Source organism: Geotrypetes seraphini, chromosome 8 (assembly GCF_902459505.1).
Source record: "Geotrypetes seraphini chromosome 8, aGeoSer1.1, whole genome shotgun sequence".
Taxonomy (NCBI): Eukaryota; Metazoa; Chordata; class Amphibia; order Gymnophiona; family Dermophiidae; genus Geotrypetes; species Geotrypetes seraphini.
In genome coordinates, this window is record NC_047091.1 from 99,861,207 (window position 1) to 99,885,044 (window position 23,838).

At 44.1% G+C, this 23,838-nt stretch overlaps 1 protein-coding gene across 3 annotated transcripts in view; it reads right to left on the reverse strand.

Moving 5' to 3' along the window:
- PDE4C (phosphodiesterase 4C) overlaps positions 1–23,838 on the reverse strand; it is a 707,892-nt gene that overhangs the window by 146,759 nt on the left and 537,295 nt on the right. The gene's annotated exons all lie outside the window — the stretch shown is intronic.

Consider the following 23,838-nt stretch of genomic DNA (forward strand, 5'->3'; position numbering starts at 1 on the left):
TTATTATTACCTTCAAATGCCCTGTAGCCAAGATCATGGGGTTTTTGTATGACGATCAGAGATTTGAATTTTAGATTTGATAACCCACCTTTCTGAATCCAAACTTGAGGCGAGCCCTCGAGGGCTCACAGTCTAAGCTTCTATCTGAAGTAATGAAAGGTTAAGTGATTTGCTCAAGGTCACAAGAAGCAGCAGGGAGAGATGTAGGATAGTGTTTCAGGAACCTGTAATGGAGTTTGGGCAGAGCATGGTCTGAGTCACAATTTATGCATGTATTTTATAAAATAGGAACATAGGGACAGATTCTATAAATGGTGCTACTCGGCATTGTTGTCAATAAAAAAAAAAAAAAATGTTGCTGTTTATAGAATCACGCCTAGTGGTGCCTAAGCACACTTAAGCATTGCTAGGCGTTCTAGACACAGATGCTGCTCCATTAGGCCAGCTTTTCACTCGCCTAATTTGGTGGCGCCTATGTCAGATGCTTAACAAACGCCCGTCAACCACACCTATTCTCTGCCCATAGGTGTTGTAAGGCACTCCGAGGCATTGGATGGTGCCTCCACTTAGGCGTCGCTAGGTATCCTAAGAATTTGGTGCTGAACTCTTAATTTGATTAATTTTTTTTTTTAATCGATTGAAAACCGGCGTGGCCAATTACCATGCCAATTAAGAAAATTAAGTTCGGAGTGGATCCCAAACCTAGGTGTTGCTAGGTGGCCTCAATTAGGGCGCTGTTTACAGAATAAGGTTGATACTGCATGCGCTAATATCTATGCCTGCAGCTTCAATCTAGTTGTAATTTCTGCCACGCTACCCTAGTCTTTTATGAAAATCCATAGGTGCCTGTATAGCTTTATAAAATAGGTGCTTTTGTGACCTTCACACATATGTAACCTGTTATAAAATTACCTTGTTAAATCTGCAAATTTCTTTTGCTGAACAGATTTACCTATTTTATTTTTCTATAATATGTGAGCCCTCATGCTTTGTTTCACTCCTTCCATATCACTATTTTCTGCCTTTCATACCATTAAAACCTGTGGCGAGCAGTTTCATTTAGCTTTTTCTACCACTTTGGACAGACTTAAATTCTTTTGATGTCAAAGAGGATCTTTTTAACTTTTTAATTATTATTCACTTGTATTTTCCTGTTCTTGCCTGGCGTGCAAACTAGAGAGTTGTGCGGGGACAGAAATCCCACCCATCCCTGCCAGGATCCTCTCCGTCCCCACCCATTCCCGCAAGGAATTACCTCCATCCATGCCTGTCCCCATAAAAAGCAGCAATTACTTCTGACATGATCATCAATTCCACAGTTTCTTTTGTGTTTGCGCTGCTGTTTTCCTTGTGGAATCTCTTTGGTGGAACCCTTTTTTTGTTTTCTGTTCAGGTAATTAATTTATAAACCCCCTCTTTTACTAAGGCTGACGTGTCCATTATATTATATGGCGAACCCTGCTTCCAAAGTCTTCCATCCCCGTGGGAGTCCCGTTGGCTAGAGGGGGGTCCCCGTGGGAGTCCCGTGGATTAGGTGGGGATTCCTGCGATCCCCGTTCCCGTGCAGACCTCTAGTGCAAACCTAAACCAACTGTGTATCATTCATCTTGTTTCAGCTGCAATGTGAACTGAAATTTTAAAATAAAGGGGATCTAGCCATTAAGAAGAAAACACATTAGACACATCTTATTCCAGAAAAGTATGGAAACTACTGTATGTAGCATAGTGACCCGTGTGCTCTCTAACACCCATGTTCAGCATCTTTATATAATTCTTATGCAAAATCAACTTAAAAGAACGGTCTGTAAAAGGGTCCAGCTTTCCCCAGAATCAATATGGCACTAGAACTCAGCATTACTATATGAAGAAATGAAATTAGAATAGTACATCACCATCAGGCTTGGGAATCTGTTCTTTTACCACTGGGAACTACTCTGCCTAGTGTTAGGGAGTATAAATTCCCTGCAGTAATTTAAGCTGTTGGACTGAGCACTCGGAAATGCCAAGTTTTCATACAGATATGAACACCTTCTTTTTTAGTCCATAGACTTAATAAGAGAGCATCAGAAAGAAAAACAAGTTAACTCTTCTAGCCCTGTTTATTCCTTCTATGCTACACAAATTGCACGTTGATGAAATGGTCTTCAGTGAAAGTGAGTAATACAAATGGCACATTTATAGAAATGAGATACCACAGTTAAAAGCATAACAGAAGACTGGAATCACTCTTCTTTACGACCAATTAAGATACTTTGACGCTCTCACAAGTGAAGATTCGTTATACAGAAAGCACCTGTATGCTACTGCCTGAAGCCGACAGAGGAAAGCATCCCTGAATCTGGTTAGGTGAAGCAAAACTGGAGACAAGACAAGAGCCAGTTATTATGCTTTCTAGTGTATGCTGGAAATGGGTAAGTGCTGGGGTGGGGGTAATTAAAAGGTTGCCAGATGTGAATAGGCAAGAAAATGGAAATGCCAGGAAGTCCAAGTTACACAAAATGGATATCTAAAGGTAGAAAAATGATAATACGAAATTGCTTTGCTTGCAAAAGGGGAACTTGATTTTCTGTAATATTCCTTTTAAGCTGCCTTGAATAGCAGAATGTCCAATACAGGTGGTATTTACATTTTTATAAATAAAATTTATTGGACTCCCATTGGCCCTATTTACAAATATACTACAAAAAGACACAAGAGTAGGTCATTAGATCAGACTTTAAATGAACTATTTAAGCCTAAAGTCTTCTGGAAGAATTCTTTTATGTTATTAATGATTATTGAGTTATTATACAATTATATTTTTTGTTATTGAATTTAAATTTGAAGAGGGTAAAACTGAGAAAACGTCATTAACAGATTAACGTTTTATAATGCATGCAAAGGCTGTCTCATGCACAAGAGCATACGGTATCATTCTTCTGTTCAACCAACAAACTGTCATAAGACACCAAAACTCATTAGGTCTTGGGCTAAATGTTCTCAATTGATAAAGATTTGCACACACATATTCAGTGGATATCTTAGATCTATTGGGCATTTGGTTCAAATAGTTTGGGAATCTCTCAAAAAAAGCAAATGTATGGATTGTGCCTTCGGCCTGTATCTTTAAGAAATGATCCCTCTCTTTCAGAACATTCTGCTATCATGATCAGTTCCATAGTGAAAACTTCCCACACTTGTTTAAACTTGTGTAATCAGAAATACTCTTCCCCTCTCCCCTAGAAGCTGACAACTCATGCAAGAAGGTTTAAGGCAACTGTGATTGTCAGGGATACATGATCAAGTATGATTGTGGCGCTTTGCCTAACATAATTAGGAGGGCATTTGTCTGGGGGCCGGATGCACAAAATTGACTAATTGTCTTAAAGATTGTCGCTACTGGTTTAGCAACGACCTAATTTTCTAACCCGATGTTCCAAATATCTCACCGCATGGTTTTCCATGAATGAGGTCATCAATATTAAAATGAGCCTTCTGATTGATAGCCTAACATGGTAAAGACATGCACTATATTTAGCAACGACTAATACTGACCTGAAAAAAACATCAGGTCTAGGGCCTTAGGCATTTGAGCCAATCAGGGCCTTAGGCCCCTCCCTGTGCATTCCAGGATGCACTGGGAAGGGAAAGGCCCACCATTTTGGAGAGGTAGTTTTGCAGGCAGGAGGGACTGGACATTCCTCCTGTAGTCTTCTTCAGATAAGAGGCACGGGGTGGAGAGTTGGGTGGTGTGGGTGAAGCCAGAGGGCTGAGGCAGGAGGGAGTGGGCATCCCTCCTCTTGATTTTTTTCTAAGTATGGGGAAGGGGGTTATTTCAGTGTGGGAGGGGGGAGCCACTCAGAGGCAGGAGAGAGTGGGCATTCCTCCAGCTGATTTTTCAAAATACAGAAAGTGGGAAAGGGGAGGAGGTCCTGGCATGGGGGTTCAGCTCTGTGGAGGGGGGGTAGAGCATCCCTCCTACCAATTTTTTTTTCAAAGGGGGGGGTGTGCAGCATGGGGGTTTCATGGCATCAGGAGTTGGTTCCGCAGTGGTCTACCCGGTGGCAAAAAGGAGTGGGCATCCCTCCTGTCACAATTTTTTTTTTTTTTTTGGGGGGGGGACCATCCGTCATTGGTGGGAGGGCAGCATGTTGGTTTTTTTTTTTAAATGGGGACAGATATTGTGTGTGTAACACATGAACAACATCTGTGCCATTAAAAACAAAGAATAAAAGCCCCGAAGAGCTGAGTGGTAGAGGGCTGCTTTGGGGCTTCCCCTGTTGCTCAGCTGTTCGGGCTTCCCCTGCCAGCTCTTCGCATGTGTGAGAGTCACTTTCTGAATGATCGATCGGTTGGTATTACGGCAGACCTCCGCAAAACTCAGTTGCATGGGAAGCCATTTGAACATTGATTGCCATTTTGAAATCGACTTACAAATCGTCATGCCAAGTGACCTGCACAGTCTTAACGACCGTTTTTATGTATCCAGCTCTGAGTTAGTATGTCAAGCTCGGTCCTTGGAAGTATTTAAATCCAGGCTAAAAGCCCACATTTTCAAGGTTGCTTTGAATGCCTAACCTCTATTCACTTGTAAAGTACCCATGCCTGAGAAACTCTCTAACCCCCTACTTGTCCTGTTTGATTAGATTATAAGATCTACTGAGCAGGGACTTTTTCTTGAATGTTTTAAGAATGTACAGCGCTGCGTACGTCCAGCAGTGCTATAGAAATGATAAGTAGTAGATGCAGTTCTGATGTTTAATGGATCTTAAATTGAGGGCCTACCTAAATAAAATAATAATATGGTGTACTCCAGTGTGAAGGATATGTGAGCTCCTAGTAAGACTTTTCTGTAATTCTTGCTCAATGGAGTTCACCCCTAGTACAGAATAGCTTTCCTGTATGGTGATATACAGTATTCATCCCTTCTGTGAGGTAAATTCATCCCTTCTGTGAGGTAAATTCATCCCTTCTGTGAGGGCTGTGTCAGGTCATTCTGCAGAATCTTAACCACAGCTAAGAGCCTACAAGAAATTGTTAAAATGCTGCCAGTCCCTAATAAAAGCACAACTAGGTTTTATATTCAAATGGAAATGTCTGAATCTACTCTTTCCTTTTTTGCTAGCCATGCATGTCCATGTTTCCTTTGTAATTGAAAAGGTTCCTAAGCTCCTCTGTAGTTTTATTCTTTCTAAGATAAGTTGGTTTTTATTTATTTATTAATTTTTTTTTTTATTTTTTTTTTGGGGGGGGGGGGTGTTAGAAAGTATAGAAAGTTCCAAATAAATTAATTATAAATATCCATGCTGCAATTCAAACCCTGAATAATTAAAAGATGATTTTCTTTTCAGGGTACATAGTGTTGGATTCTAACCTAACAGTCCTGCAGATTCCAGACATTTGACTGGGTATAAATAAATGCCTTTTTAAAACAACTAAAGTACTACAAATAGGTGAAGTGGGAAAATATAAATATAATACTGCAAATGACTCCACTTGTGTAAAGCCGAGAGTCTACTTAAATGGAAGAAAAGCCTCAGGTTTTATCGGCAGAGCCTTTCAAGCTCAAACCACCACATCATTGGCAAAAACTTCCACGGAGTGACACAGAGTCCTCAACCATTTTTAAACCTCAATAGAGGACTGTCACTCTGTGGAAGTTTTTGCCAATGATGTGGTGGTGGTGGTTTGAGCTTGAAAGGCTCCGCCGATAAAACCTGAGGCTTTTCTTCCATTTAAGTAGACTTTCGGCTTTACACAAGTGGAGTCATTTGCAGTATTATATTTTTAAAACAGCGCCATAAGTAGCAACGGATAGCAGACCTTCCTCCTTCAGATAAAATGCTAAAACTCAGATAAAGAGTGACATCCTATAGGTTGTTAGGCTACAGCTTTAAAACCAGCATGATAAAGACCAGTCTGCCCAGTTATTCCAGTCTACACTGCCAAAGCTCCTCTATTTTTCTGCTATATAGTTACATAGTAAAATCACATGATGGTACTTTTTTATTAATCTTAATATGACTTCTGATATCACGGAGCGCACTTACATTGGGCAACATCAGTGGTGCTTCATATGCAGGATTTATGGCTCCAGCTGTCTCTGCCCATAACTTAGGAAAGCCACTTTCCCCTCCAGCTCTGTCCCTGCATGACTCAGATAAAGGCCACAGTGATGGAAAGGCCAACTCTGCAATATTTCTCCAACCTATGGAGGGCTCTCTGAATGTTTAGAGTTAAAATACTACTGAAACAAGCCTTAGAGAAAAGTAGATATTTAAGAGAACCTGATAATTTTTTTAATGTCCTTCATCACATGCAATATATTTGGGTAATGCTCCAGCTGGCATAGTCCTTAAAGAATCTTCTCTCTTGAGCTCTAATTCTTCTGAGTTTAAGAACATAAGAAGTTGCCTCCACTGGGTCAGACCAGAGGTCCATCTCGCCCAGCGGTCCGCTCCTGCGGCGGCCCATCAGGTCCGCGACCTGTGAAGTGGTTTCTGACCACTTCTATAACCTACCTCAAGTTCTATCTGTACCCCTCTATCCCCTTTTCCTCCAGGAACCTATCCAAACCCTCCTTGAACCCCTGTACAGATTTCTGGCCTATCACATCCTCCGGAAGCGGGTTCCATGTGTCCACCACCCTCTGGGTAAAAAAGAACTTCCTAGCATTTGTTCTAAACCTGTCCCCCTTTAATTTCTCCGAGTGACCCCTAGTGTTTGTGGCTCCCCTCAGTTTGAAGAATCTGTCCTTATTCACTTTCTCTATGCCCTTTAGGATTTTGAAGGTTTCTATCATGTCCCCTCTAAGTCTCCTTTTCTCCAGGGAGAACAGCCCCAGCATTTTTAACCTGTCAGTGTATGAAAAATTTTCCATACCTTTTATCAGTTTAGTCGCCCTCCTCTGCACTCCCTCTAGTACCGCCATGTCCTTCTTGAGGTACGGCGACCAGTATTGAACACAGTACTCCAGGTGCGGGCGCACCATTGCGCGATACAGCGGCATGATGACTTCTTTCGTCCTGGTTGTGATACCTTTTTTGATGATGCCCAGCATTCTATTTGCTTTCTTTGAGACTGTCGCACACTGCGCCGATGGTTTCAGTGATGTGTCGACCATCACCCCCAGGTCACTCTCAAGGTTACTCACCCCTAGCAGTGTTCCCCCCATTTTGTAGCTGAACATCGGGTTCTTTTTCCCTACATGCATGACCTTGCATTTCTCTACGTTACAACTCATTTGCCACTTTTTTGCCCAGTCTTCCAGTCTCGTTAGGTCCCTTTGCAGGTCTTCACAGTCTTCCGTGTTTCTAACCCTGCTGCAGAGTTTGGTGTCATCAGCAAATTTGATAACCTCACATTTTGTCCCCGTCTCCAGATCGTTAATAAATATATTGAACAGTAGAGGTCCCAGCACCGACCCCTGTGGAACTCCGCTCGTGACCCATTGCCAGTCTGAGTATTGGCCCTTTACTCCAACCCTCTGTTTCCTGCCTGCCAACCAGTGCTTGATCCATCGGTAGATATCCCCTTGCACCCCGTGGTTCCACAGCTTTTTAAGTAGCCGTTCGTGAGGTACCTTGTCGAAGGCTTTTTGGAAGTCAAGGTAAATGATGTCTATGGATTCCCCCTTATCCATCTGGCTGTTTATTCCCTCAAAGAAGTACAGCAAGTTCGTGAGGCATGACCTTCCCTTGCAGAAGCCATGCTGGCTAGCCTTCAGTTGTCCATTGTTTTCTATGTGTTCGCAGATTGTGTCCTTTACCATTGCTTCCATCATCTTTCCCGGAACCGAGGTCAAGCTCACAGGCCTGTAGTTTCCCGGGTCACCCCTTGATCCCTTTTTAAAAATGGGCGTGACATTTGCTATTTTCCAGTCCTCTGGGATCTCCCCAGTTTTTAGGGAGAGGTTACATATTTGGCGAAGTGTCTCTGCTATTTCGTTTCTCAGTTCTTTTAGTACCCTTGGGTGGATGCCGTCCGGGCCTGGTGATTTGTCACTCTTTAGTCTGTCTATCTGCCTGAGGACATCCTCTTTGCTTACCTCTAGTTGTACCAGCCTTTCGTCATGTTCTCCGCTTATAATCACCTCAGGTTCTGGGATATTGGATGTGTCCTCTCTGGTGAAGACTGACGAGAAGAATTTGTTTAACCTGTCAGCTATCTCTTTTTCCTCCTTTATCGCTCCTTTCCTGTCTCCGTCGTCCAGTGGACCCACTTCCTCTCTGGCTGGTTGTTTCCCTTTCACATACCTGAAGAAGGGTTTGAAGTTTCTTGCTTCTCCTGCCAGTCTTTCCTCATATTCTCTCTTTGCTTTCTTGACCTCTTGATGGCATTCTTTCTGGTGTCTTTTGTGCTCTTCCTGGTTTTCCTTTGTTGGTTCCTTTTTCCATTTCTTGAAGGATGATTTCTTGTTGCTTATCGCCTTTTTAACTGCAGTAGTTATCCATGCTGGGTTTCTAGTTTGATTTTTTTTGCACCCTTTCCTAAACCTTGGGATGTTTAGAATCTGTGTGAGCTCAGAGTTCTAATGTAGCATATTTTTTTAAAGCTCAAATAAGGATTTATCACATGTATTTTAGATGGCTGTATATAGGTTTCTTATGTATGGACTTGTATAATACTGCAGTTGTATTTATCCCTTGTATTTCAGGTGTCTGCATATAGGTTTTTGTAAAGTATGGACTTGTATAATACTACAATTGTGAGCTGAAAGTGCTAAAGCAAGGGTGTCCAAACTGCGGCCCCGTGAAGTATTTTGTGCGGCCCCGGTCGAGGGCAATGCAGTGTTATCCTCTGCTGCCCCTGGGTGTTTACCATCTTACCGGCTCCCTACTCTGTCTTGCTGCAGCGTTTGCGTGTTTGTGCGGCCCCAGAAACATTTTTTTCAGCCAGTGTGGCCCAGGGAAGCCAAAAGGTTGGACACCCCTGTGCTAAAGTATGATTATTCCTGAATGAGTTAATGAATGTGTAAATTAAATTACTATAGCGAGCTAGCAATGATGTAAATGATGGTTTGTGCTTTGTTCTACATGGGAAGCTTTTTCAAATTTATTATACATGCTACCAAGATGCTGGTTTCTTCTGATGCTGTGAACATTGTTATCTAACAATTTATCATAAGCAGATTCTATATCTTTCTTTAACATAGGATAAGGGGATGGTTTCACAAGGTACACATATCATAGGTAGCGAAACGCTTTTTTGTTGGGGTGGAGTGGGGCAAAAGCTCTACCCCAGACCCTGCCCAAGCTCCGCACGACCCCACCCCATAATAATAGTACTAACTGTAATGCAATTTTTCCAATCATTTTTAATACAGTAGTACCTCGGAATCCGAACACTCCAGAACTCGAACGACTTGGAATCCAAACTATTTTTGGAATTAAATTTTGTCTTGGAATCCGAACGCCCTGCACATTGTATGTGTGTGCTTGTGCCCCAGAATCTGAATGCTGCTTTGGAATATTTGTTAATATTTTACCTTAAAATCCAGTGTATTTCCTGTTAAAATTTAAGTTTGGGGGACCCAGGAACGGATTAATCCAGTTTCTATTATTTGCAATGGGAAAAATTGTCTTGGAACTCGAACGGGGTTCTGGAACGGATTAAGTTCGGATTCCAAGGTATCACTATATATACATCTAATATAATAAAACGGTAAGCCGCACATGTGCACTCCCACTGCGTGTGTCCGTTTTGCGTGAGATATAGGGCACCTCAAGTAGGAGTGCGCATGCGCGCGAATCTCTCTGGCTGGTCGTTGGCGTCTTCTTCGCTCCTCTCCCCGGCACACCCGAACCCCCATTCAGCCTCCCATGTGACCCTCCCTTCGGCTCCCTTAGTCCCTTGCCGCCGCTCTTCTCTTCCCGCCCCAACAAACGTCCTTACTCCAGCAAGGGCCGCAGCACTCTAAACACGCTGCTTTGCGGCCTGCTACTGCCCTGATTTGCTCTGCCCAACACGGCAGAGCAAATCAGGCCAGTAGAAGGCCGTGAAGCAGCGTATTTACAGTGCTGCGGCCCCTGCTGGAGTAAGGACATTTGTCGGGACCGCGGGAAGGGGGCGGCAAGGGACTAAGGGAGCAGAGGGTTGAAATATATTTCTTTCAGGTACCATTTGACGACAGGTAGTTCTGTAGAAAATGAAGTTCCACTTACTGGGACAAGCCATTGATTTTCTTTAAATGGTGAGAACAGGACCCGATATGGGGGCAGCTTTGGGGGAGGGGTGTGCTGCGAGGCAGACAGCTTTGCTTGGGGGGGGAAGAAAGAAGGGGGGGCCACGGAGACACAGGCAGGGACGAACTGGAGAGGGAGAGGGAAAGGGGGCTGCTTTGGGGGAGGGGTGTGCTGGGAGGCAGACAGCTTTGCTTGGGGGGGAAGACGGAAGGGGGCCATGGAGACACAGTCAGGGACGAACTGGGGAGGGGTGTGCTGGGAGTCACACAGCTTTGGGGGGAAGACAAAAGGGGGGCCACAGAGAGACAGTAAGGGAGGAACTGGAGGGGGAGAGGGAAAGGGGGCTGCTTTTTAGGACCCGTTAATGTAGCGTGCTTTAACACTAGTACAATATAATCTTATTAACAATATATAATGGTTAACCAGAAAATTAAACTACACAAGTCATACTGGGGTTCTTTTACTAAGGTGTGCTAGCCGTTTTAGCGTGCACTAAATACTAACACGCCCATTATAGTCTATGGACGCATTAGCATTTAGTGTGCGCTAAAACAGCTATCACGTCTTAGTAAAGGGACCTCACTGCTTCTCAACATTCATTCCTACCAGAACATCAGGTCTTGGTTACATATGCAGAACACAGATAACCCCTATGCAAATATAGGACCACAAACTAAGGGGGTCTTTTACTAAGGCGTGTTAGCCGATTTAGCGCGTGCTAAATATTAGCGCATGCTAAATGCTAACGCGTCCATTATATTCTATGGACGCGTTAGCATTTAGCACACGTTAAATCAGCTAGCGCGCCTTAGTAAAAGACCCCCTAAAAGTACTAATATACACAAATGAAATCCTAAGATGCCAGACTCTACATGCAGTACAACACCAGAGAAATAGAAAGAAAGAAATTTCTTCCTGAATAGTGCAAAATATAGACAGCAGATATGAATTCTCAAAATTGACACATTTCAATCACTAAATTGAAAAGAAAATAATTTTCCCTACCTTTATTGTCTGGTGATTTTATTTTTCTAATCATCTTTTCCCAGTCTCTGGTTGCACTTCCTTCTGTCTGTGCTCTTAACTGTGTTTCCAGGGCCTTCTTATCCATTTGCTGTTTTTTGCTCCTTCTTCACTTTCTGCCCTACATCCATCTTGGCATTAACTTTTAATATTCAATTTTCTTCCATTTTTCTGCTTCTCAAAATCTATCTACTTTTTCATGTCTTTCCTTCCAATCTCCTCCCATTGTCATCTATCCATAAGAAGCATTTCTTCTATCTCTCTTCCCTTCCACACCCATCTCTATGCACCACCTCCTCCATTTCCCTTCCCTTCTCCTCCATCCCTGTGTACCATGTCCTCCCTCTCTCTCCCTCTTCCATGGTCTGACATAGCTGTCTTCCCCCTTCCTGCCTCCTATGGGCTTGCATATCTCTCTTTCCCCTTCCAGTAATCTGACATCTCTCTCCCCCTCCTTCCATCACTTTTCTCTGGAATCTGATCTCTCTCCCTTCCATGAGTCATCTCTCCTCCCTACCAGTATAACATTTCTCACTCTCTTCCTCCTTTCTTCTCCCTGCAGTATAACATCTCCCCTCTCTTCCTCCTTTGCCCCCTTCCAATCCAACATTTCCCCCTCCATTCCTTTCACCAGTCTAACATTTCTTTCTCTCTTCCTCCAGTCCTCATTCCCTCCCCCAACCAACATCTCTCCCTCTTCCTCCATGAGTCTAATTTTCACTCTCTGCCCTTTCCCCTTCTTCTGAGTGTGACATTTCTTCTTCCCTCCATTCTGCCCTCCACATCCAACATCTCTCTCCTCATGAGTCCAACACTTTCTGCCTTCTGAACACTTTCTCTCTCTCCTCGCCCCCTTCCCTTGAGTGTGACATTTCTCCCTCCTTCCTGCCCCCCTCCCCAGTCTATCTCTCCCTCTATGTCTCCTTGTGCGCTCTCTGCCCCGGCTCTTTTATATCTTATCCCACAATCTTCCTTCATTTGTTGCCTAAAGGACGTTGATGGCGGCAGCCAGTCTCATATGCTACCTGCCACTGGCATCTATTCTCTACTGCCTGCCTCTGATGAAACAGAAATTATGTCAGAGAGGGTGGGCCGCAGTAGTGAGAAGATGCCGGTGCCGGCAGCAGGGGAGCATCTGCGATTGGCTGCCACCAGCGATGTCCTTTGGGCTGCAAATGAAGGTAGGACCGCCCCTGCTCTGGAAATTGATCACACCAGTTTTTTTTTGGGTGGGGGGCATGCATATTACTGGAGAAACATGTAGTAGACATTAAGACACCCATCAACGGAGGGCAAATCTTGATGGAGGAATAAAAACTCCCCATATCTAATCTCAAAAATACCCTGTGGCCCTTCATTATAGTATGAAAAGGATTCAGGGTAGAGAAATAACACTGACTTAGAACAGAGCAATAGAATAAAGAGCACATCTGTATTTAGACTGTTTTTTTCCATAAAACTTTTTCCACATTGTGACGGAGTTCACATTCTCTTACCACAATATCTGAGAAAAGCCCAGGAATAGACAAGGGTGGAAACTTCAAATAGAAAAATAATCCCTGAGCAGAAAGATAAAATAGAGCAGGAAACCTTAACTGCAAAAGGCAGGGTACCGAGTCTGACAGTGGAGGAGCATAAAAGAGCACAATTAGCTCCAATTAAGACACAGGGTGGATTTGTCTCCTTGGCAACCAGGACAGAGAGGAGGAGTTTATAGACCTATAAAAGAAGGGAGCCAGATCAGAGCTGGGGCTTCCTCTCAGGGAAAGAGGACAGCTACAGTCCAGATCTGACTAAGGGCTAGATTCACTAAGCAAACTGATCGTGTACCGGGCTCCTCCCAGGCTCCTCCCAAGGAGGAGCCAGAGGCACCTCAGCCAATCAGTGCCTTAGGCCCCTCCCCGTGCATCAGATGATGTGCCAGGGTGGGGCCTAAGGCCGCTATTGCGCAGCAGTTGCCCTGGGGAGCAGGAGCAGGAAGACTTTACTCCTGCTCCTGAAGAGCGTCATAGGAGCAGGAGGGTCCGGGCACCCCTCCTGCTCCCAAAGATGGAGCTCCTTATCACAAGGAGGAGGGACCAGGCACCCTTCCTGCTCCCAACTATTTCAAAGGGGTGGGTGGGCAGGGCCTGAACCGACCAGGGGTGGGCTGGGGGATGGAAAGCCTAGGAGCAGAAGGGACTGAGCACCCTTCCTGCTCCCAACTTTTTACTGCCGGGGGTGGGCTGTGCCGGTCAGCGGGGGAGAGGGCGAGGGCCATGCTGGTTGGGAGGGGTGGGGGTGGGGCATGCGCCGTGCTGTATACAGCAGTTTAAAAAAAAAAACCACTGATGGCAGGAGGGAATTGGCATCCCTCCTGCTTTTTTCTTTGGGGGGGGGCGTGGGCCATGCCAGGGGGTGGGCGAGGGCTGATGTCGAGCAGAGCTGGTGTGTCGGGCCGGTGCCCGATCTCTCTGGCCTGCTCGCCGGACTTTGCTGCTCTCTGCCGCCATTCCCCGCAGTGCAGGCTCACTTTAAAACCATGGGCTTGCACTGCGGGGAATGGCGGCAGAGAGCAGGAGAATCCGGGAGCAGGCAAGAGAGATCTGGGCAGGCAGGAGAGAACGGGGCCTGCGGGGGGGTGTCGGGAAGAGCCGGTGTCTGATCTCTCTTGCCTGCTTGCCAGACTCTCCTGCTCTCTGCCGCCGTTGACCGCTTTAAAACCATGGGCTTGCACTGCAGGGAACGGCGGCAGAGAGCAGAAAGAGTCTTGGAGCAGGCAAGAGAGATCGGGGCTGGGCTGAACCTTGACAGCAGTGACAGGAGGCTGCTTCTCCTGTCACTACTGTCAGGGTGTGCGCATGACCAGGGATTACTCTGGCAGTGGGTAGGGAGGCGTTTTAACAATCGTCCCCATTTGCATGCAGACCTTTACTGAATTGGTTGGCCGGCATGCAAACGAAAATGGATCGCAAACGGTTTGGAGGTTTAGTGAATCTAGGCCTAAGCCCTGTTAAAGAACAGGCTGTTCTGGGGATACAGCTTGGGCAAAGAGTTGATGACTGCCTGTGCAGATCTGGTGGCAATTTTACACATGTGAAATTCATGTTTTATACCTTAAAATGGCACTTACCAAAATGTACGTTGAACATATGTGTACAACACTATAAGCATACTGCCAAGATTGTACATAGGCATTTCCAGGCAGTAGTTTGAATGGAGTTGTGATGTATGTGTCTAATTTATAAAATACATATGTATTAGAATACTTGCACACGTTTACATCATCCTTTTATTAAATTAACCCCCTTAATGAATGGAACAAAATATTTTCCAGCTAGCTTTAGGTCAGCTAGTCCTGGTTTTATCCTACTTTAATTTCAGTTTCCCACTGGGAAGTCCCTAGTTGCCTCTTGTTATAAAACCTCCCAGCTACTCTCGTCCTGCATACTGTTGACTCAGCTAATGTCTCTCCAACGGTTTCTCAAAAAATGATTGTAAAGAAATGCCTCAACAGTCTGACTACAGTGCATGACAGACTATAGTCACCTTCTTCCTCAGGTCCACTCTCAGATAGCTCTCTCTGATAAAGTTACAGGGAAATACTTTTAAAACCAACAGGATGAAATTTTTTTCACTCAGAGAATAGTTAAGCTCTGGAACACATTGCCAGAGGTTGTGTTAAGAGTGGATAGCATAGCTGGTTATAAGAAAGGTTTGTTTAAGTTCCTGGAGGAAAAGTCCATAGTCTGTTATTAAGAAAGACATGAGGGAAGTCACTGCTTGTCCTGGATCGGTAGCATGGAATATTGCTACTCCTTGGGTTTTGGCCAGGTACTAGTGATCTGGATTGGCCACCGTGAGAACGGGCTTCTGGGCTTGATGGACCATTGGTCTGACCCAGTAAGGCTATTCTTATGTTCTTATGATACAGTCAACTAGAACACTCCAAACACTTAACCATCCATTGTGAATGGCCCACTTTCATTATACTGACCCCTCCCCACCACCCACACAAATGAAGAAGAGAACAAACTCCCCCCCCCCATTACTTTCTGTAGAAAATAGAACCATGAAAGATGCTAAGAACAGTGGGACAAAGGTATGAGGATTAGGACCAGGAAGAGGGGTATAGGACTAGAGTAGGAAAGACATTCCTTTCCCAGCACAAAAGACCTGAACAGTGACCCCCAACTCCACTCACCATTAAGGATAACACAGGACTACAAATTAAAAATCTGCCATAGATTCAGTGCTAGGCCTTGTTAGAAATATGCTTGTGTTATAGTTTACCTTTCAGCCAACATGTGCCAAAACCTCTGCTTTATTGCAAGGACTGGTGGGTTGCACACAATAAATGATTGCAGCCTGTAAGCCAGGGTCTATCAGTCATTATACAACATTACCCTCTGGCCAAGGTCAGGGTTCATACCTAATTGTTTCTAGGGAAAATATTGATTTTTAGAGGGCAGAAGAGAATAGAAAAATATAGGGGATCTAAACTAAACCTTAAGTTTATATACCGCATCCTCTCCACAATTGTAGAGCTTGGCACGGTTTACAAGAGCTTAATATAAAGGAATAGCATAATGGGGTTGGAGGTTGAGTACAGGGGGGAAGAGAGCATTACATTTTTGTGAAAAGCCTAGTTTTCAGGTGCTTACGAAATGTTGGAAGGAGCCCAAGTTCCATAGTGGGGCAGTGAGATTATTCCAAAGCCTTGTGATTCTGAAGAAGAGAGATTTTCCCAATTTGCCTGCATAGAGGATACCTTTTAGCGAGGGGAAGGATAGTTTGAGTTTTTGTGTGGGTCTGGTGGTGTCAGGACTTGAGGAGTTCCAAGATAGTGGAATTAGGGGAGGGAGGATGCCGTGTAGGATCTTAAAAGCTAGGCAGGTGCATTTGAAATGAACCCTGGACATTACTGGGAGCCAGTGAAGTTTGGCCAGAAGTGGGGAAACATGATCAAATTTGCGTTTTGCAAAGATCAACTTGGCCGCAGTGTTCTGAATTAGCTGAAGTCTTTGAAGACTTTTTTTAGTTAGACTTAGGTAGATGGCATTACAATAGTCTAGTCTGGAGAGGATGATAGATTGAACAAGGACGGCAAAATGTTGTTGGCGAAAGCAGGATCTCACTTTCCTCAGTATGTGGAGGCAAAAGAAGCATGATTTTACCAAGGAGTTGAGGTGGTCATTGAAGGAAAGAGAGGAGTCGATGATGATGCCTCATACAGTGGATCTCTAAGATCTGCATACAGTACAAACTCCTCTTACTGACCCTACAAGTATACTCACTCTGCGGCTCCTCAATGTCTCTCCTCTCTCTCTAAACCCTGCCCTGGGTAAGTCTCTCTTGTCTGTACCCTTCTCCTCTACTGTCAACTCCTGATAGTCAAATCTTGACTATCCTCCACAAAACCCGTTAAATCTATTTCTGTTGATACCAGTTGATTCACTCCCTGATTAGATTCAAGCTTCTTTTTCTGTGGAACATATTAATTCAAAACAGGAAATTTATCCGCATTGGGCAATTCCAGTATTTCCTTAAAAATTTTTCTCATCAATATCTGAGGGGATAACAAATGGGTTACTGGGAAATTGACAAGTGGAGATTTTTTTACCTGTATAGATTTTCCTTTATTTCCAATTTCAAATGTATTGCACAAGAGTCTTTAACCGCAGAGGTAGAGACATGCTGCAAGGTAACAATCTGAGGTTCAACAATATTTAACCTCTTATCCAAGGATCCCAAATTAGTATCTACATTTTCAATTTCTGGACAACCCTTGAGAAAAATCTGATGTCTGTTTAACTGTTGACCTTAATAACCCTTCCACCCTAGAAACCACCAACCACAAATCTTTCAGTGTAATATTGTGTGTTACCTCTGAGATGGATGGATCCTCTATTACACTAGGAAAAACAAGAGACTTAGGTATTGAGATATATATCAATTTAGTGGGCTAAAAAAGAGGTGCCATCCATCTCAGATGAACCAGTGGGGGTCTGTTGCCCACTCGATATTGGTGGAGGGAGAGGAGTCCAATCAAAAGGACTTAAAGAGGATCCGGATAAAGAAAAATCTATATTAACAGCTACTTCTGGGGTTTTATCAACAGACTTCAAATGTTTGTCCATCAGAACCATCATTGCTGGCGTTTAATTTTTTGGCTTAATTTTCCTTTTTCCCATTACCATTACAGATCTTACCTCTATTTAAACCAAACCAAGGGGTCCTTTTATCAAGCCGCGCTAGCGGAGTTAGCGCATCGGACATTTCATCATGCACTAACCTGCATGGCCGGCTAAATAACTAACGCGCGTTAAACCCCTACCACAGCTTGATAAAAGGATCCCCAAGTTCTAGATGTTAATGCTCCTCTCAGCTCTAAGGGGCTTCCAAGGCCATGCCCTGCAGCTGTGCGTCGCGATTGTGGCGTCCTTTTAAATTGGAGACGGACCCGGTGACGTGAGCAATCTGTGTCTTCTAATGCCGGCAATGAATCCAGCACCAGTCAAGTTTCAAGTTTCAAGTTTAATTTTATTTGATGTATCGCTTATTACAAACTAAGCGATTAACAAAATATTACAAACATTGTTAAATTATATAATATTGAACATTAAAAGGGTAAAATTAACAATTTCTTAATACTACTTTAGCAAAAAGGGAATTTGACACACAAAACAATATAAACATACTATGACACATATGGAATGACCATGAGGGCTAAAAGTTACAAAAATATTGTTTCCCTAAAAGGGAGAGAGAGTGGTCTGAGAGGGGAGGAAGGAAACATTAGGAAGGGATTAAAAGTTCTAAAATAGAAATTGGCAATGAAGTGAATTTAGAGATCGAAAGAGAGTTTAAAAAGAAATGATTTTAAATTAGTTTTAAATTGATTTAAATTTTTATTATTTCTGATATATAGAGGAAGAGTATTCCAAGTAAGAGGAGCTACTACGGAGAAAATATCGTGGCATTTTGTCCCTACTATTTTTAAAGAGGGAACCATTAATAATTCTTGGGATTCGGATCGTAAAGAGCGATTTGAAGAATGGGGGATTAATAGACGATCTATAAATTGTGGTTCATTAGTATGTAATGTTTTAAAAATCAGTAGAGCTATTTTGTAAGTTATTCGGTTATTTATGGGCAGCCAGTGTGATTTGATTAGAAGAGGTGTTACGTGGTCGTATTTTTTACCTTTATGAATTATTTTAATTGCTATGTTCTGAACAATTTGTAAGCGTTTTTATTCTTTTTGAGTAATATTATGTAGAAGAGAATTGCAGTAGTCAAGTCTTGATATAACAAGAGAGTGCATTAGAATATTTAAGGATTGCGGTTCTAAATATTTTGTCATTGAGCGAATTAAACGAAGACGATAGAAGCAGCATTTAACAATGTTATTGACATGTTCATGATAAGTAAACTTATCATCTATGATTACTCCTAGTATTTTAAGTGAAGTCACTGAATCAATTGTTATATCATCTATCAGGAAGGGAGAAGATAATTGTACTCCTTGTTTTGAAGGAAAAAGTAGGACCTTTGTTTCTGAAATGTTGAGAGCAAGTTTATTATAAGTGAGCCATTCCAACAAAAGAAAAGAAAATCCAAGGCAATTAGTCCACTGCAGGAGATCCAAAGCTCAAAACAAGGTGGTGGCAAAAAGGGCAAACAGAATGCTAGGAATGATTAAGAAGAGGATCACGAACAGATCAGAGAAGGTTATCATGCCGCTGTACCGGGCTATAGTACGACCTCACCTGGAATACTGCGTCCAGCACTGGTCGCCGTACTTGAAGAAAGACACAGTACTATTTGAAAGGGTCCAGAGAAGAGCGACTAAAATGGTTAAGGGGATGGAGGAGTTGCCGTACAGTGAGAGATTAGAGAAACTGGGCCTCTTCTCCCTTGAAAAGAGGAGACTGAGAGGGGACATGATTGAAGCCTTCAAGATAATGAAGGGAATTGTCTTAGTAGATAAAGACAAGTTGTTCACCCTCTCTAAGGTAGAGAGAACGAGAGGGCACTCTCTAAAGTTAAAAGAGGATAGATTCCGTACAAACATAAGGAAGTTCTTTTTCACCCAGAGAGTGGTGGGAAACTGGAACGCTCTTCCGGAGGCTGTCGTAGGGGAAACCACCCTCCAGGGATTCAAGACATAGTTAGACAAGTTCCTGCGGAACTGGAAGTACGCAGGTAGGGCTGGTCTCGGTTAGGGTGCTGGTCTTTGACCTAGGGGCCACCACAGGAGCGGACTGCTGGGCATGATGGACCACTGGTCTGACCCAGCAGTGGCAATCCTTATGTTCTCCTCTCACAAAACCCTCAGGTAGGCATTGCTCCCAAATTACCGCAGCTGCGGCATCCTTTTAAATTGGAGAAGACGGACCCGGTAACGTCAGTAGTCTGTCTCTTCTAATGTCGACAATGAACCCGGCATTAGTCCAACAAACGAAAGGAAAATCCAAGGCAATTAGTCCACTGCAGGAGATCTGAGGCTCAGAACAAGGCTCCTCTCACAAAACCCTCAGGTAGGTAGTGTACCCAAAAAGAGGAACTTTTAACAACAGTAATCTAATACCAAAAGAAATACTCTCCCCTCCCCCCGTCCTTTCCCCCCCTCCCCCAGTAGATGCAGGATAACCAAACAAAAAGAAAAATACGGCTGAGGTAGCTACAATTTTAAGTTTTCAAAAGACTACTGTATATACTCAAATATAAATTGGGATTTGGGGGCAAAAAAAATGGGGGTCCTGGTTTATATCTGAGCCAAAGTCCCCTCCCAGAATTTTGCAGGCTGCCACCACCACCAGACTCTGCCCCCCTCCATGCCCTATCCTCATACCTCTGCCGATCCCCAGTGGAGCTGCAGCGGGCAGAAGCAAGCTTTCCAAACTCCTGCTCTGCTGCTAACCGGCTGCCGCAGATCAAGTTTCTTTGAGAGTGCTTTCAATTCCTAACTCCTTTCACCTTGGGTTCTGCATCCCCAATCGTATATGTCATGTCTATCTGTCCAAGTTAGATTATAAGCTCTTCTGAGCAGGGACTGTCTATAATGTCAACATGTACAGCGCTGCATACGCCTTTCAGCACTATATAAATAAGTAGTAGAGTAGTATCTGTCCTGGCAGGCTCACAATCTAACCGTGGTACCTTGGGCAATGGAGTGTTAAGTGATTCGCCCAGAGTCACAAGAATTGAACACACAACCTCAGGTTGCTGAGGCAGCAGTTTTAGCCACTAAGCCATCTCCTCCACTCCATTGAATATTGCCACTACCTGGATAAGACAATCAGCTCTGGACCTTATCCAGATAGTGGCTATATTCAGTCTGCGATCCACATAACTTATATGTATAACTTAGGATGGACTGAATATTGCCCCTATCAGGATAAGTTCTGGGAATGCCCATGCTCTGCCCTGGCACTATCCAGAGAATGCAGAGGCAATCTGCATTCAAGTTGCAGCCGCAAAATGGCCCAGGATCAGACATATAATTCATCATTGTTGTACCACCATTCAATTTGTGAACTTAAGTGCACTGTCTAGGCATCCTAAATTTAGGTGCAAAAAGTGGTAAATTTAGTAAAAGACAAAAAAGCCTACTCTCCCACTTGGCCTCTCAAAGAAGAAAACAGGAGAAAGTTAAAAAACCATGGTAAGGGAACTTGGTGTCTCTCTACTACCAATTTAAGTAGTGAGGCCTGACTGCCTATCTGGAATATTTTCACATGATTGTCAGGAAGGATTCTCCAAGGTTTTTTTTCACTGTCTGATGGTATTTTGCTATGAGAGGAGTGAGGGCAGGCTATGGGGGAATGCAACATTTATCCAACAGTCATCAATATCCCCCTACCCAATAGCAACTTATGTACGACTCGTACTTAAGAATGCAGTCACGGCTTCATTTGATTTCACTGAGCAGTATTTCCAGCGGCATCTCCTACACTTCTCCTTTAGCAGATTCAGGAATGATGCATGGCCACATTAAGAACAGTGTGTGGTTGGGTATGCTGTACCTTAGAGGGAACAATGGTAGGAACAGTTGGCCTTTTTGTCAGCTGGGAGCAAAGGTAAGCAGTAAGAATCTTAAGTCTAAATGTTCTGAGTTACATACAAACCCGACTTAAGAACGGCTTTAAAAACGTAACTCGTTCTTAACCCGGAAACTGCCTGTACTTAACTAGCTGGGTTCAGATTGCGAACCAAGGTACTGCTATACCCATTCCTCCATTTATTTATCTATTTTCCAGATTTATATCCCACTCAATCTAATATCCTTGGCAAAGGTCACTACTGGATAGCACTGAGGAGCACAAGCAGCCAGTAATTCAGAACAGCTTTTCACTGTCCTATGTTAGTTGGACTCCTACCTTGATACTGGCACTCAATATCATCATCATCCGGATATTTTGTGGTTCCATGCCCAGACCAGACCAGTGGAATGTGGGCGCTAATGATTTTCAGCAGCATTATCCAGATAATGCTGCTGAGAAATATTGATTAACTGCAGTCAACTGTTAGCTAGATAAATGCTTTCAAATACCAGGCAGACTATTCAAAAAAATAATAGGTAGCAGTGTTATTTCACTGAAAAAGACACATCTGATTAGTGCTGTTACTGATGACAAGATAAATAAGGCATCCTTCTCTCCCACCTCTGCCCAAACACATTCTGAGCTTCCAATGTCATATTCTCTCTGCAGTAACTAATGCTGGCTTTTACAAAGTCACGGTAGAGATTTCTACTGTGGGCCGACGAGGTAAATGCTCTGACGCTTTACCACACCGGCTATTGTGGCTTTGTAAAAGGAGCCTTAAGAGAATTTAATAAATAATCTAGCATGATGAAAGCATAGGCTTGTGGGCCCGCCACGTCAGGGAAGCAGGGAGAAAGCAGATGACCATTGCAGCCCAAAACAGAAGCATGGGCCCTGGGCAGCTGCTCTCCTTGCTCCCCCCTAACACCGGCCCTGCCTGCCAATACAGTCAAGAAGGGAGGAAGGAAAACTGCTGAATTTCTTGGGGGAAAGATGAGACGTTTCGGCCAGCAGGGGAGGGAAAGCTGGACAATACAGGGGAGGAGGCAAGGCAAGATATCGCTTCTCACCTTCAGCCAAAATTTTCCTTTTCAGAGCGGCCCTGACACGGAAGCTGCTCTCACAAGCAGCCGGCGGCTGCCCTGAAGTTTTTCCTCTGCCGCAACTTCCAGTTTCTCACAGAGCAGATCACCACAGAGGGAAAGCTTTGGGACAGCTGCCGGCAGCTTATGAGAAAAGCTGCCATGGCGGGGCCTCTCTGAAAAGGAAAATTTAGGAATTTAATAAAGAAGTTCGGACTGTGAGGCCCCCTGGATCTGTTAGGCCCAGGGCAGCTGTCCTGTTTGCTCCCACCTAACACCGGCCCTGGGACCCCCTGATAATTCCGGGCCCTAGGCACGTGCCTCCTGGGCCTACCCTTTAGTCCAGCCTTGTTTCCAGGGCCTTTTTGTCGATAGACTATTTTTCTCTCCGTCTTCACTTTCTGCCTTGCATCCATCTTTGGCATTAACTTCACATTCAATTTTTACATTTTTCTGCTTTCTCAAAATCTACTTTTCCATGTCTTCCCTTCACTTCCTATCTCTCTCTTTCCCTCCCTATTTCCATGATCTGACATCTTCCTTTCTCTCCTTCCCTCCTTCCTTTCCCCTGGTCTAGCATCTCTCCCTCCCCATCCATGGTCTGGTACCTCCATTTCTTCTTTTCTTTCCCTCCCTCCCATGGACTTGGCATCTCTCATTCCTCTCCTTTCCCTTGTCTTCTTTCTCCCTCCTTCCCTCTCTCCCCCCAATTGGGTGTAGTAGCAGCAGCATATTTCTTCCCCTTTCCCTCCCCCCTTCTCTGTGCAGCAGCAGCATTTCCCTCCCCCCCCAACTTCCCTGTGCAGCAGCAGCAGCAGCATTTCCTTCCCCACTGCCTTCTTTGCACAGCAGCAGCATTTCTCTTCCTCGTTTCTGGCTGGCTCCCTTGCCGAAGTCATTTTTCAGTTCAAAGTCACGGGCAGCGGCAGTAACTCCTTGTGCGAGCCGCGCCTGCAGCGGAAGCCTTCTCTCTGATGTCATGAACTGAAAAATGACTTCGGCAAGAGAGCCAGCTGTCAGAAAGGCTTCCGACACAGGTGTGAGGAGTCACCGCCGCACTTGAACTGAAGTATGACTTCAGCAAGGGAGCCTGCCAGACTGTGGGCCGCAAAATAGTACCTGGGGGAGGGGGGGGGGGGCTGCATGTGGCTCACGGGCCGCCGGTTTGAGACCACTGCACTAAACTGAGCCACCTCTCTGCTATACTGCACACAAACCTGTGGGCTCAACCAGATATGGGAATAGAAAGGCTAATCTGAATTTTTTTTTTTTTTTCCCTTGTCCTTTCCTGCATTTGGAGAAAGCACCAGAGACAGTAGTGTTCCATGGCAAAGAACTATACCACAAGGGTGACTGTATGAATATTTTTTAAGGGGGGGAGATTATTTTATCCTTATGTGTCTTCCTGTCCTATCATAAAATGTATTTCTTCCCCCCTTTCCCCTCAGATCATGTACATTGTGAGTTTTTTATGTAGCTTGTTAAAACTCTTTTATACTTTGTACATCGCTTAGAAATTGGATAGGCGATTTATCAAAT